The 13579-nt window shown below is 32.5% G+C and overlaps 1 protein-coding gene across 1 annotated transcript in view; it reads right to left on the reverse strand.

The window, feature by feature from the left end:
• The window catches only part of SNF4Agamma (SNF4/AMP-activated protein kinase gamma subunit), a 319651-nt gene extending 307307 nt beyond the window's left edge, over positions 1-12344 (reverse strand). Inside the window, 1 exon segment of the mRNA XM_072539907.1 lies at positions 12014-12344. The gene's annotated coding sequence lies outside the window, so the exon portion shown is untranslated.
• Positions 12345-13579: the final 1235 nt, after the last annotated feature.

Here is a 13579-nt window from a genome sequence, read left to right on the forward strand (position 1 = left end):
AAAGGTGTCATCAACGTATCTGAACCATACCCTAGGCTTGTATGCTGAGTCCATTATCTTCTTCTCTAAATGCTCCATGAAAAGGTTGGCTACGACCGGGCTTAGTGGGCTTCCCATTGCTACTCCATCCATCTGTTCATAAATTTGGTCTTCCCATGAAAAGTATGTGGTAGTTAGGCAAATACGGTATAATTCCACCATATCCTTGGAAACTAGTCCCTCAATTAAATTCAGAACGTCTTCTAGGGGGACTCTTGTAAATAGGGAAACCACATCAAAACTAACAAGAATGTCAGATTCCTGCAAAGTTATTCCTTTGATCTTCTCAATAAAATGGGCGGAGTCTTTTACAAAGGCATCGTTTTTTCCTATATGTGGTTGTAAAATATCGGCCAGATGTTTTGCAAGGCTGTAAGACGGAGATCCTATGGAGCTCACAATAGGGCGGAGAGGTACATCGTCTTTGTGTATTTTCGGCAAGCCATACAAGCGTGGTGGGACTGCTTCGCTGTTGCATATTCTTGGCTTTATCTCCTCTGGTATGGACGAAGATTTAATAAGTCTGTTGATTTTCCGTAGGGTGACTGCTGTGGGATCTTTTTTAAGTTTCTTATAAACCGTAGGATCTAGAAGATTTTGTATTTTCGTTTTGTAGTCGGCTGTCTTCATTACGATCGTGGCGTTTCCCTTGTCTGCTGGTAAAATTACAACATCTTTGTCTGCGTTTAACGATTTTATGGCACGTATTTCTTGGTGGCTCAAATTATTTTTCGGTGTCTTAGCTTTATGCAAAATTCTTGCTGATTCTGTCCTTATTTCTTCAGCTGCTTCGATTGGTAAGTTGCGGATCGCAGACTCTATATTAGCGATGATGTCTTCTTTGGGTATAACTTTAGGCACAATCGCAAAATTTCCCCCTTTGGCTAACAATGATGTTTCAGCTGAAGTTAAAACTTTATCTGAAAGATTGACCACTGTTCTTTCTGTGTTTTGTTTTGATTCTACCTCCTTATGTTTGGTTAAGCGTTCGTATTTGTTTTTCTGGCGTTCAGTGTTCCTTTCTAGTTCATTTTCCATTTTTCTGTAACAAATGGATTCAATTTTATTCAAATCTTCATATTTCAACCTGCTGCTCAAAACGTAAAACAAATCTAGAAGCTCTTTGTCAACCTTCGCCAAATTTCGTCTGGTGTCATGTATTCGTTCTCGTAATAGTGCTTTTTCCATGCGTGTATATATTCTATTGGCTTGACTTGTTCTGATGGATCGATTCGTTCGTAAGAAGTTCGGTAGTACCCCGTTGTCTCGACATCGTGATAGAAAAGCTAACGACGCAAGAAGTTGAGCTTTCTTCTTCCGTAGACAATCTAGTCTTCTGTAGTATGTAGTTACCTCCTCCCCGTAGAGGCGACTGATAAATTGCGTTAGGCTTTCACGGCCATCGTCTAACTTATTAAACTGTTTATTCGGGCTGTTGGGCCGTTGTCTTCTGTTGAGATTTGTTCTCGACGTTTCGCCAACACTAGGGGTTGGCATCTTCTGGAGATGTTGATGCTTCGCTTGTAAGCAGAAACTGACGACGCGTTGTACTACGGAGGCAATATTTATAATTCCCACTCGCCTCCCCTCCACTGGTTTCGGCTTGAGGGGGCGTGTCGTTGTTTATAGTAGCTTTTCTATCTCCGTGTTTGGCGGGAAGGGCGTTTGTGGATTTTAATACTGGTATCCATGTTTTGTTGATTTTTAGTCCTTCTTCTATCCTATTGAAATTGTTTGGGTGCTTGTATATTTCCACCGCTTCCCGATATAACCGTGGGTAGTACTGTGAAGTTTTGTCCAGCATCTGTGTTTCTTCAAATAGTATTCGATGTTCTCCGCTTCCCAAAGCGTGTTCGGCAACGGCAGATTTGTCGATATGTCCTAAACGACAATGGCTTTTATGTTCATTTATCCTGGTGTTGGTGTGTCTTTTTGTGGTTCCCACATATACCATTCCACATGTGCATGGTATTCGGTATACTCCGGCCGTTGCTAATGGGTCGCGTTTGTCTTTTACCGATCTTAAACAATCCTTGATCTTCTTTGTAGATCTGAAGATGGTCTTTATGTTGGCTTTCTTGAGTATTCGCCCAATTCTGTCCGTTACCCCCGATATATAGGGCAAGAACGCTTTCCCTTTACATTCTGTTTCTTCGTCCCTTCTTCTAGATACGTTGTTCATCGCCTTGTGTATTTCTCTTCTGGTGTACCCATTAGAGGTGAGCGCTTTTTCAATATTGGTGAAGCCTTGGTTTCTCCACACCTAATAAAAGACAAAAAAAGTCCTTAAAAATACAGCTTAGAGCGTTCCAAGTTAAGAAAATAACATTGCGGAGATAGGACCATGTATTTCTTATGGACGATAGAAGCGCAGCGATGCCACGATGAACACAAGTACGATTCAGGGTTGTATAATTATATGTATTTTCGTTTTCACAGACATGAATTAAATTAATGTTTTTTAACGTAATTGACCAAAAGTGCCCATTCGAAACAAGAGATGAAAAGTAGGGAAAATGATTTTAATTAAATAAATAGTATTTACAAAAGATAATTTTATTTTATCTTATTTTAATTATACTAACGACAGTTTATTTGTTTTTCGGTAAGAATATCATATACCATGAATCATAGAAATCAGTAGAAAATATTGCTTAGTTAAATCATACACTTTGCCGGCTATTAAAGATTTAAAAGCAAATAAACGGACCGCTTGGAATGCATATATCTAATTACTAATTGCAACTTAAAATAATACGGTGTACGTATGTCAGCGATTTTATGTCGTTCTCTGAGACTACATAATGATAATAAGGCTTTGTGGTTCTTCAGTTGTTATTCTGACTTTACAGTTAAATGTTAATTGAAAATGGAAATTCGAAAAATATATCGACAATCTAGTAAACCGCATGCCTGAGAGTTTTGGCAACACTGATCTCCATAAGCCTAATGTTATTTTCTTAACGTGGAACGCTGTAGAATGTGATCAAGGTATCTTACGGAGACAGATATATAATTTTCATCTTAGCGATCAACAAGTTCCCACAATTAAGAAAATTCATCAGAAATTTGTAAGCGAACTGAATAAGGCAGAAAGTATGAGAAGTGAATACACGTTGGTATCACCTGCAGAGACATAAATAGGCTTCGTTCAAGAAAAAAACCCTCTAGATTATACAAAAAGTCTAATCAAAAGGAACTTCAAGATAACCGATCGTTGGCGAGAAGATTAGAAGAATGCCAAAGGGAATATCACAAGCAAGGCAGAGGGATTCGACCAACTAACACGGATATGAAGAAACTGTGATGTAGCCATAAAAAAAAAAAAATCGTTGCATCTTCATCTCGCCTAATTACATGTCCTATCCATCGAAGGCGTGCTAATTTAATACATTTTACAACGTCAGGTTCCCCAAAACTTCTGTATAACTCAAAGTTGTAGCGCCTATTGCACAAACCCTGTTCTTGGACTCCTCCATATATTTTCCTTAGAATTTTTCTCTCGAAACGTTTAAGCAATTCTTGTTCGTTCTGTATAAGTGACCACGTTTCTGACCAGTATGTTAACACTGGCCTTATTAGTGTTTTATATATGGTAACTTTAATTTTTCTAATTATTTTTGGGGCCACCTGTTTCCTCAAGCCATAATAGCACTTATTGGCAAGCACTGTTCTTCTTTTAATTTCTTCGCTGACATTGTTGTTTTTGGTCAACAGCGAGCCCAGGTAGACGAAGGTGTCCACACCTTCCAGTTCCATATCCTCAATTAATAGTCTAGGTACTGTTTGGTGCAATATTAGATATAAAAATATTCAATTGATCAGTAGGCATGCTCTTAATCCAGGGCCGTAACGAACTTAAATTTGTTTACAAATAAGGAATTGGACAAGGTCACTTTTCACGCTAAGATGCTTTTCATAGTGGTTTTTTACTACAATACAAAACGGGCAAAGGCGAGGGAGGTAATATTTCATAAGGATAAACACGAGGAACAACAAAAACTTTCAAACTTATATCTTATAACTTGTAGGTCTGTGAACAAATCAATAACAAACTTCTTAGGAAATAAAAAATCAGAAAACTATTCAGCGCTAGCAAATGAAATTGACAGAAAAATTTTTAAAGAAATAAAAGTTAATATACTTAACTTTAAAAATTCATAGGATGCATTCTCACTAAGACTATTTTGTTGAAAATTTTGGAGCAGTAAGTGACGAACATGGCGAAAGATTCCACCAGGATATAGCTGAATTTGAAACAAGATATCGTTCTAAAAAAGTACCAGTGTCTTGTAACAAAAAATGCGGGACTGCGAGGTTTAGGACGCCAATGTAATAAAAATGTAATGTAACACAAGTATTGAGTAATGTAAAGATAACAAATAATTTAAAGCTGGCTAGCAGAAGGTGCCGGAGAGTGACTATTTGATACCCAAAAGAGGATTCGGCCAATTTGCATGCCCGACAGAGACCGTAGAATAAGAAAAGGAATGACAAGGTAATAAACAATATATATATATATATATATATATATATATATATATATATATATATATATATATAACTAATGTAAATAAAAGTGATTATAGAAGTTGCTCCAAAGTGTGAGTGGGCGCCAGGAAAGTATTAACATATACTTTCCAAGGTATCGTGTAAAGCTCTTTGCTGAAATAAAAAGGGAAACAGGTATTAATGAAATATTTAGTTTTCACCAAAAATTTAATCCCTACCAAAATATATACAGTCTAATTTTTTTTATAGCTACCCACCACCAATTATGTACAGTCAACCTAGTTACTTATATACAAAAAAAAAATAAATTCCCTGGTTATACACAACTAATCCTTGATGATCTGAATTTACAAATAATAAAATATAAGAAAAATTTTAATAATTTGACCTAAAAAGGTAATTTACTTGCCTACTAGAGATGTAACTCTGTACTTCAGCTTTCAACTAAATGTTCTAATATGTAAAGTAATGAGGACACTATCCTGACGGGATAGATGTCCAAAGGTTTAAATATATAATAATAAAATACCAATAAATAACTCTCTGATTAAATGTGTACACATAAAACTGTACAACTGAGTTAAAAGGGAGGATTTAAAACCTCAACCTACTTAGTCCCTAAATGATTCGGTATGATTTTAGAAAAAATGACGTTTTTTTATTATTATGTAAAAATAATATGATTTACCGTTAAAAAAAATATTATATAAAAAAAATTAAAACTAATGAATAAACTTAATACAGGTTTACTATATTCTACACTCTGAATGAAGGAGATACTTCCCGCTGGTTTCTCAAAGTTGTCCGGGAATAATAAGGTCAGATCTGGACCTCTGGAGAACAGCTACGTCAGAAAAGAATCAACCATGGAACCGGGTGTAACTTCGACTAGGTACTAACTTAAACCTTCTTCTTTAAAAAAAATTATCCCAAAAAAACAAAATAAACAAATTCTTCTCCTTGACTTCTGCTTGACTCCCAAAGTAGGCTAAAAAAACATTTGTTTTAGAGTTCTTTCTTACTCTTGATACAAAGTAGGGAAAAACGCAAGGTTTATGAACCTTGAAAGGTTTTATAAAGGTTACTTATGAAAGATGAAAGCAAAAAACAAAAAAAAAATGGTTTTGTAAATGATGTGACCTTCGTATGGTTTGACAATATTTTAAGTAAAATGGATTAATTATATCGACAATTTTAACGAAAAGCATGCTATGGATAGTAATATATTTTATAATATACAAGAACGGTATAAGACAGAATATTTTTATCGATACTCTTAATGGATAATAGATTGTTTTAAAGATAGATAATTATGTTTTTTTTTAAGGCCGGGAAGTAAAATTAAATACATATGATTTTATATCAATAACACTTTCGATTTAGATGTTGAATATTTCTTAATGAAATGATGTAAAAAATTTCAGATAAATATATCGACTATCAAATGAAAAACGACAATACTATAGGATATCGAAATGGCTGATGGTTTTTATATTTTTGTTTTATTGATAATTGGATAACTTACCGGCTCAGAGTGGCTATAAACCAAACAGAACACTTAAAAAACCCAAACCAAACTTTCTGCTACTTCTTCTCCAAAAAAAAACTTTAATATTCTAAAAAAACTTTTTAAGCCATCTCTGGCCCCTACCTTTAAACCCAAGTGTCTTTAACGAACGTCAAATCAGAAGTACGCAATGGGCACTTGTGTTGAGTTAGCTAAACTATGGTTGCAAACATGGACGCTTGGTATTGCTGTTTAATACCAACTTAAAATTTAAAAATTAAGAAAATCATTAAGGGGATATGGATTTAAAAATTTTATTTAAAGAGTTATTGAAGTGACAGACTCGTTACAATCTTAGCATATAATTGCCAGTCTGTTTTGTGTAAAAGTTGTACTGAAAGCATTATATGTTCCCCTAAATTTACATCCTAGCTAAAAGTAACATCTCCCAATGTTTTTCTTTTTCTTCTCTAAATAATAGATGTGGATGATTTTTTTGTACCTGTACCTATAACAAAAACCACAAACAGCCCTTTTAATATAGAGTTTAATCACATAAAGTAACTAATATTCCAATATAGAAATCAGCAGAGGCAATTATTTATGCAAAAAGTACTGTTCTCCGGCAACAAAATAATATGTTGAAATATCAAAGAAAACGCCTGCTCTAAAACTGTTTTTTATATAATAAATAGTATTATTTTTATTTGAAATTAACCACAATATAAAAATTGTGACTAGTTTGTTATGTCAGACATGTCAAATACGAATGTTCAAAAGATTAAAGATTTCCGACTTATCAGGTACTTAAGTTACAAATATTTTTATCTTTTTGGAGATAAGAACGAATTTAAGGAATATCAAATAGACCGACATTTTAATAGTTATCAATTGTCATTCACTTACACTCAAAAATACCATGAATATCACCATTGTATTTAAGTATACTTTTATATAAGATTCTATAACGGCTTTCAAGGTGCTGCTAAGTATGGCTTAATATGCTAAACACTCAAAATTGTAGTTCGTGTGGATGCAGATGATGTTTTGCATCTCTTCAAAATTAGTGTTAAGTCGTTGCCTCACTGTCTACATACTTAGAGCAATTGAGAATTTGCAATGCCTTCCACTTATGGAGGACTTCTGAATATTATAACCTGGGTTTTTGTGCGATTGAGACAAGGGCTGTACCATCTGTATCAAGAAGGATTCTATCGTTGTATAGATTCCAAAATTATTTGACAAAATAGTAGTTACATATTTAAGACAAACATTAGCTTTGACAGTGATGTAGGAACAGTTTGGGTTTTTAAAACAGAGATTGGCAGATTTGAATTTAATTACATTTGTTGACTATCTTTCAGATACCTTAGATCAGGGTGGTGAAGTACATGCTGTTTACACAGATTTTTCCAAAGCATTTGATAGGGTCAGTTATAAAATTTTGTTAAACAGGCTAAAAATTGGTGGTGTTCAGGGAACATTGTTAGAATGTTTAGCTAGTTATCTGTCTGAAAGATTCCAAACTGTAAAAGTAAATAATTTTGTGTATAAAAAAATTTCCAATCCCTCTGGAGTTCCACAGGGAACTCACCTGGGACCTTTGTTATTTGTACTATTTATCAATGATATTTCAGAGTGCATTAAGTTTGCTAATGTTTCGCAGATGATCTAAAGTATTACCTCTCTATATCAACCCTGAAGACTGTCTTAAATTTCAGGCAGATCTGGCTAGACTGGACAAATAGTGTAAGGTCAATGATATGGTTCTTAATATTTTTAAGGGTCACTCTATAATATTTACAAATAAACTAAACAAAATTGACTTTAAATATATAATAAAGGGTTCACAGTTGTCTCAAGTTATAACTACTCGAGGTCTTGGTGTTATTATGGAATTCACACTCTCATTTGTCAATCATACTGACATGATAGTTTCTAGAGCTCTAGGTATACTTGGATTTTGAAGAGAAATACATCAGACTTTAAAAGTATTATAGCTATTCGATTACTATGCTATAGACTTGTTAGACCCCTATACTAGAATAGTGTTCTTCGGTCTGGAGCCCCTATTATGCCTGTCATATTCACAGAATTTAGCATGTGCAGATAAGGTTTCTGTGGCACCTAGCACTACTAATGTTAAATGTGCGAAGAGACCAGGCAGAAATAAAATTATCTTTTAAAATCATTAATTGTATGATTGATTGCCCTTCATTGCTTTCTAAAATGTTGATGGAAATTCCAGTTAGGAACACAAGATCACATATATCATCTTTCATCAGCCCTTCAAGAGGACCAATGTTGATTTTAATTCATACATGTCTAGAGTACCACATATTGCAAATCTTCATGCAGATAATCTTGAATTTTTTAACATAATCTTCAGCAAGTTTATAAGTGTGTTCGAAACTACATATAACCTAAGTTCTTTAGTATTGCGAGTTGTTTTAAGATAAATTTTAGATTTTATTTTGTATGTATGAAATTTGCTTAGGTATTTTAACTATTTGTACCCAATGGCAGAATTTTTGTGTTAAGCAAATGAATGGTTGAATTAATTAGTTTAATTTCTTTATGTATAAATTATTGTATAGTTAGTATTGCTATTGAGGTTGTAAATTTTTATAATAATTGTATCTAAGAGTGGACTAGGCCAATGATAAATAAATAAATAAATAATTAAAACCATGTGTAATTCTGCTTCTATGCTTAATAGTGTTCATCTATTCTGTAATAGTGTTTCTCTCAGCTGAGCATGCAATCTCCAGGTCAATGTCTTCTGTAGGATAAATAAGATCATTGAATATATTATGGATTATATCTTTGGGTTGTTTTTAAATTGTATTTAAACCAAAGTTGCTTTATTGATAGAATACAATGTGACCTGGAGTGAATTTTCAAACACTTTCAGACTTTTCTTCTTTAGAGGAAACTTTGTGGTAGTTGTTTAAGAGATTAGACAAGAATGAGTTTGAACAGCCTCAGCCTAGAAGATAGGATGTTGTATTCTGTTTTGATGAGTAGGTCCCTTAGTCTCTTGTATATATGGAAAAACCAATGTTTTAGTAGATTAGCAAGAATTATATCAGGGAGAGATTATATTCAACTTGCTTTATCAACGAAATGGGTCTAACACTGGAAGGTTTTGTGTGATGACATCTTGGAATAGCTTCTAGATGCTGTTATAACAATGTAGTCTACAAACTGAGGTTATTGGCTTACTTATAAGTGTTGTCAAATAGGTTTTTGCAAGGAAAGTCAAATGATCTGGAGTTATGGAGTCTCTAATGAAGCAGTATCTAATAGAGCTCCTAGAATTGATGATTCTTAAGGTCAGAAGTTCTAATAGATCTGTTGATGAGAGATGTCCTCACGTTTGGAAGATTGGTCACCACATTGAGTACCTATGTCTACAGTTAAGTTTGTCAAAAAAGTTGCTGAGTTTAAATCAACATTCAGAAATTAATAAATGAATATAATGACTTTTGTTACATGCATGTACAGATTTGATCCTTGAAGATAACAACAATACCTATTCAAGAAATATTTATGGAATTTTGGATGTGGAAATTTATGGTATTTAATAGTAAATGGTTTACAAAATTTTAAAAGTTATGATTTAAATCTTTTAGATTCATCACAATGTAATTCATGTATCATATATATAAAACATCTATTAGCTAATCTGGTTTCTTTTTGATCTATGCTGATTACATAAAAAGTGAACATACAGCAATATATAAATTTATCAATAAGAAAAAGGGCAGTTCATTATGAAAGGTGGGTCTCAGGTTTAAAGACATAATATATTAGCAAAATTCTCCACAAAAATTGTAGGTGTTACCATTAAGTAATTAATATTGGAAGCAGATTGTTAGATAATATGAGACTGTCACCAATATTATAAATATGCTGTGACAAATTTACTGAACAGAACAAAAACCATAGAATAGGATCAAATTAAAAAAAAAAGACTATAAATATTTATTTTCCCATGACAGATATTTGTGGTAGGTATTATTTTATTACATTTTTTTGTGTGGTCTGCCAAAAACTAAGTTATATTTATTTTTTATTCATTTTATTGCATTCTTTACTCACTTCCTCATGGTACAAGCCTATAAAAATCATTGTTCACCGTAATACAATAATGAAAACTAAGGAAATTCACCAAATGCAAAGAAAACAAACAAAAACCTGGATAATGTAGACAAATAATTTACTTAAAAAAAAAACAGAGATTCTGTACATAGAAAATATTTTTGTTGTACTATTAACACTTTACACTGATGTGCATCAATTATTCAGCACAAAAATATAGTTATATTTAGTTCAGTACTTAATATATTTATCATACGTCATATCTAGGACACACAATGCGCCATAGGGAATTTGAGCAGCTCCAGGTAATATTAGAAGGCAAGATTGAAGGCAAAAGGGGCATAGGATGAAAGAAAAATATCTTGGCTACGAAACATCAGAGATTGGACCTACACAAGAGGAAATGAATTAATTCATCAAGCTCCTGTAAACAGTTGATTACCTTAATACAATAATAGTAAGAGCTAGGAAAATTCACTAAATATAAACAGAACAAAAACGTGAATAATGTAAAGAAGAATGAATGAATACTTGAAAAATAGAACTATTGTACCTACATAGAATATAAAATATCTTTGTTGTACTATTAACACCTCAAATGAATTGGGTCCAATTAAACACCCTAGAATAGAACACAATTCACAAATTTCAATAGCTATACAGACCAAGGTTTAAATTCTTTCCAGTAATGAATATGCTTTTGCCCCTATTTCATTAAGCTTCATTGTGAAATCAAGAAGATGGCTGGCCTATAAGAAACATTATATCATCAATGTCAAGGTCATTTAGTGCTATATATAAATCCACTCATGTCAACCAAAGAACAATAAATACTATTGTACATTACATTATATAAAGTCATATAGACACAGGAAAATTGAACACATGATGAATGATTTTGAAACAGATAATAAAATTGGATCTTCAACTACTTAAAAGACTTGTTATTAAAATACTCTTAAAAAACACTGATTAGTTAACTAGATTTATAGAGGTTAAAATAGTTTCACACAGGAAATTTATAGGAAAATTAAAAACTAACCTACTAGAGTTAGAAATACCATGTGTCCACGAAAATACCTGATCATTTGACCTGATATATCTACTTCAATTAATAAAAAAGTTTAATATTTATTAAAAAATTTATAAAAGTTAAACAAATAAATAAACATGTAGCATTAGCCCAGGAGAATATTTTAACTCTTCATTAATTGAAATGTAAAAACAAGTAAATGATTTCATTACAAATAAAAGGAACAAAGCAGGTCCAAGTCCCAAGTAAATGTCTACTTTTCATTTTAGATAATGAGACACTGCTACATGTGATCTAGACATGTAGGCACCAACAACCTATACTTAATGAGTGTCTGCCTACACATGACAATGAAAAACATTTTACTAGCCAAAAATAGTTTATCAGTTTCATGGATCTGTTGGGAATCTAAAAACTGCTTAAAATATGTCCATTATTATATCTACAAATGTCTAAATCCTATACTTGATTGGTAAATCTAATTGTATTAATAATCAGTATTACTTGACATAATATTATGGCATTATCTATTACTTTCATCTATTAATAGGTCCTATTAATATTCATTTTATTATTATCTAAGGAACTAAAGGAACTTAAATATTCATTATCTTTGCTTTTGCCTCAAAAATTTATCTCAATGATAACTTTGAAAAAAATCAAAGTCACTACTATTGTAAAATACCGTTTTCAGTGCTAAGAAACAAGTTGCTCCAATTAAAAACAATACACATATGAATGGGCAATAATATATAAATTTAAAAAGCAGGAATGTGCGGACGGAAAATATGTAAAAACACGAGATTATTAAAACTTACCTTTGGTGCTACACATTTAATAATGCGTTGTACATTCCAGTAAATACACAAACCACTTTTTTACACAAAAAATCACTCGTCTGTTCTTATCACTAAAATCTGCTTGTCCATATCACTTCACAACTTTACTTTTAAAACACTACTTTTATCTTTAAAAAACTAAATATGTACTCAGCACTATTTTTAACCGAACAGTTGGACAAGAGGAAATTAGAATGACTAATTTGCGGAGTTACAAAATGACAGCTGTTAAAAAATAAAATGTGTTTTCCAACAATTTCCTCAAGTCTCCATTAAATGGAAACTTATACTTCAAATGAATACTCATAGGAGGCAATAATGTCGCTATCAGCTGATGAAGGAGGAGTGGCTACTACACGATGAATACGTTGTTAATTTTCAATGGAAAATTTAGAAGCAGTTGTTGTTAATTATATAGGCAACACAATTTACGTCTATGTTGTAAAAAAATGAAAAAGGATGTTTCGGATAATTAAACGTGTTTGCGATATTGTTATTATTCAATTGTGATACGTATTTAATTAGCATAACATAGTTAACATATAACTAAAATGTGAGATGATATATCATTCGTAATAATTTTAAATATAGGAGGTAACTGTAAAAAGATTGTGTAATATGTGTATATATAAGTTCATTTGACTATTTGTTTGTTTATATATTTGTTAGTTTATTTTATAATAACTGTATATTGTAGATTATAGTTTTTAAAGGATGCTTGTCCTCGCAAACGTTTCCAAATTGTAACCAGAAAGATCTTGTGTTTTTTTTGCGTTGCACGTAGCATTTTTCTGAACTCTTTCTATGCCGCATCAGAATTTTGGTAGTCTGTCTACTGGTCACAGCATATGTGGTTTTTTAGTCTTGTTAACATAGTCTCTTCTAAATTACTTGCATGCTCTAACTCATCTTACCACATCCTCTACTCCAATCAATCTTTCCCTGATATCCTGTCTTCTTTTTACCTTCTGGTCTATTGATGTTTCTGATATGGATGGCGTGGTATCCATTTTCGTTCGTCCAGATGTTTCTCAAATATCCGTTGACTGTCGATGTTTTTATTCGTATCTCTGTGCCTTTATGAAGCGACTGATGCTTGTTTCGTTATAAAGTTCCCTTTATAACGAAACGGGGTTCCCCCCTTCTCTTCTATAATATCCCCCAGATACGTAAAATGGATCACTCTCTCTAAATTATATTTCCTTGATTCATTAGATATGAAAGTAAGCTGCTCCTCTTCTTTTTGCTCTATATGTTCGAGTATCATGTACTTTGACTTTTCCGGCTTTATTTTTAGGTTAAAATATTTTGCCTCCTTTTTTACTCTTTTCATATCATTTCTTAATTATTTCCTTGTTTTCTTTAAAATACCAAGATCATCAGCGAAGTCCAGACATTGATGTTCATTGTTGAAGACGGATCCGGTCTTGTTTAAAATCTATAAACTTTACCTTATATTCATAGCAGGTAGTCTGGATTTTTTTAGTGTAAAACTATAATATCTAGTAACTCTAAAACCGGCTTGATACTTACCTAGTTTATCTT

This window comes from Diabrotica undecimpunctata, chromosome 8 (assembly GCF_040954645.1).
Source record: "Diabrotica undecimpunctata isolate CICGRU chromosome 8, icDiaUnde3, whole genome shotgun sequence".
In the NCBI taxonomy this organism is placed as follows: Eukaryota; Metazoa; Arthropoda; class Insecta; order Coleoptera; family Chrysomelidae; genus Diabrotica; species Diabrotica undecimpunctata.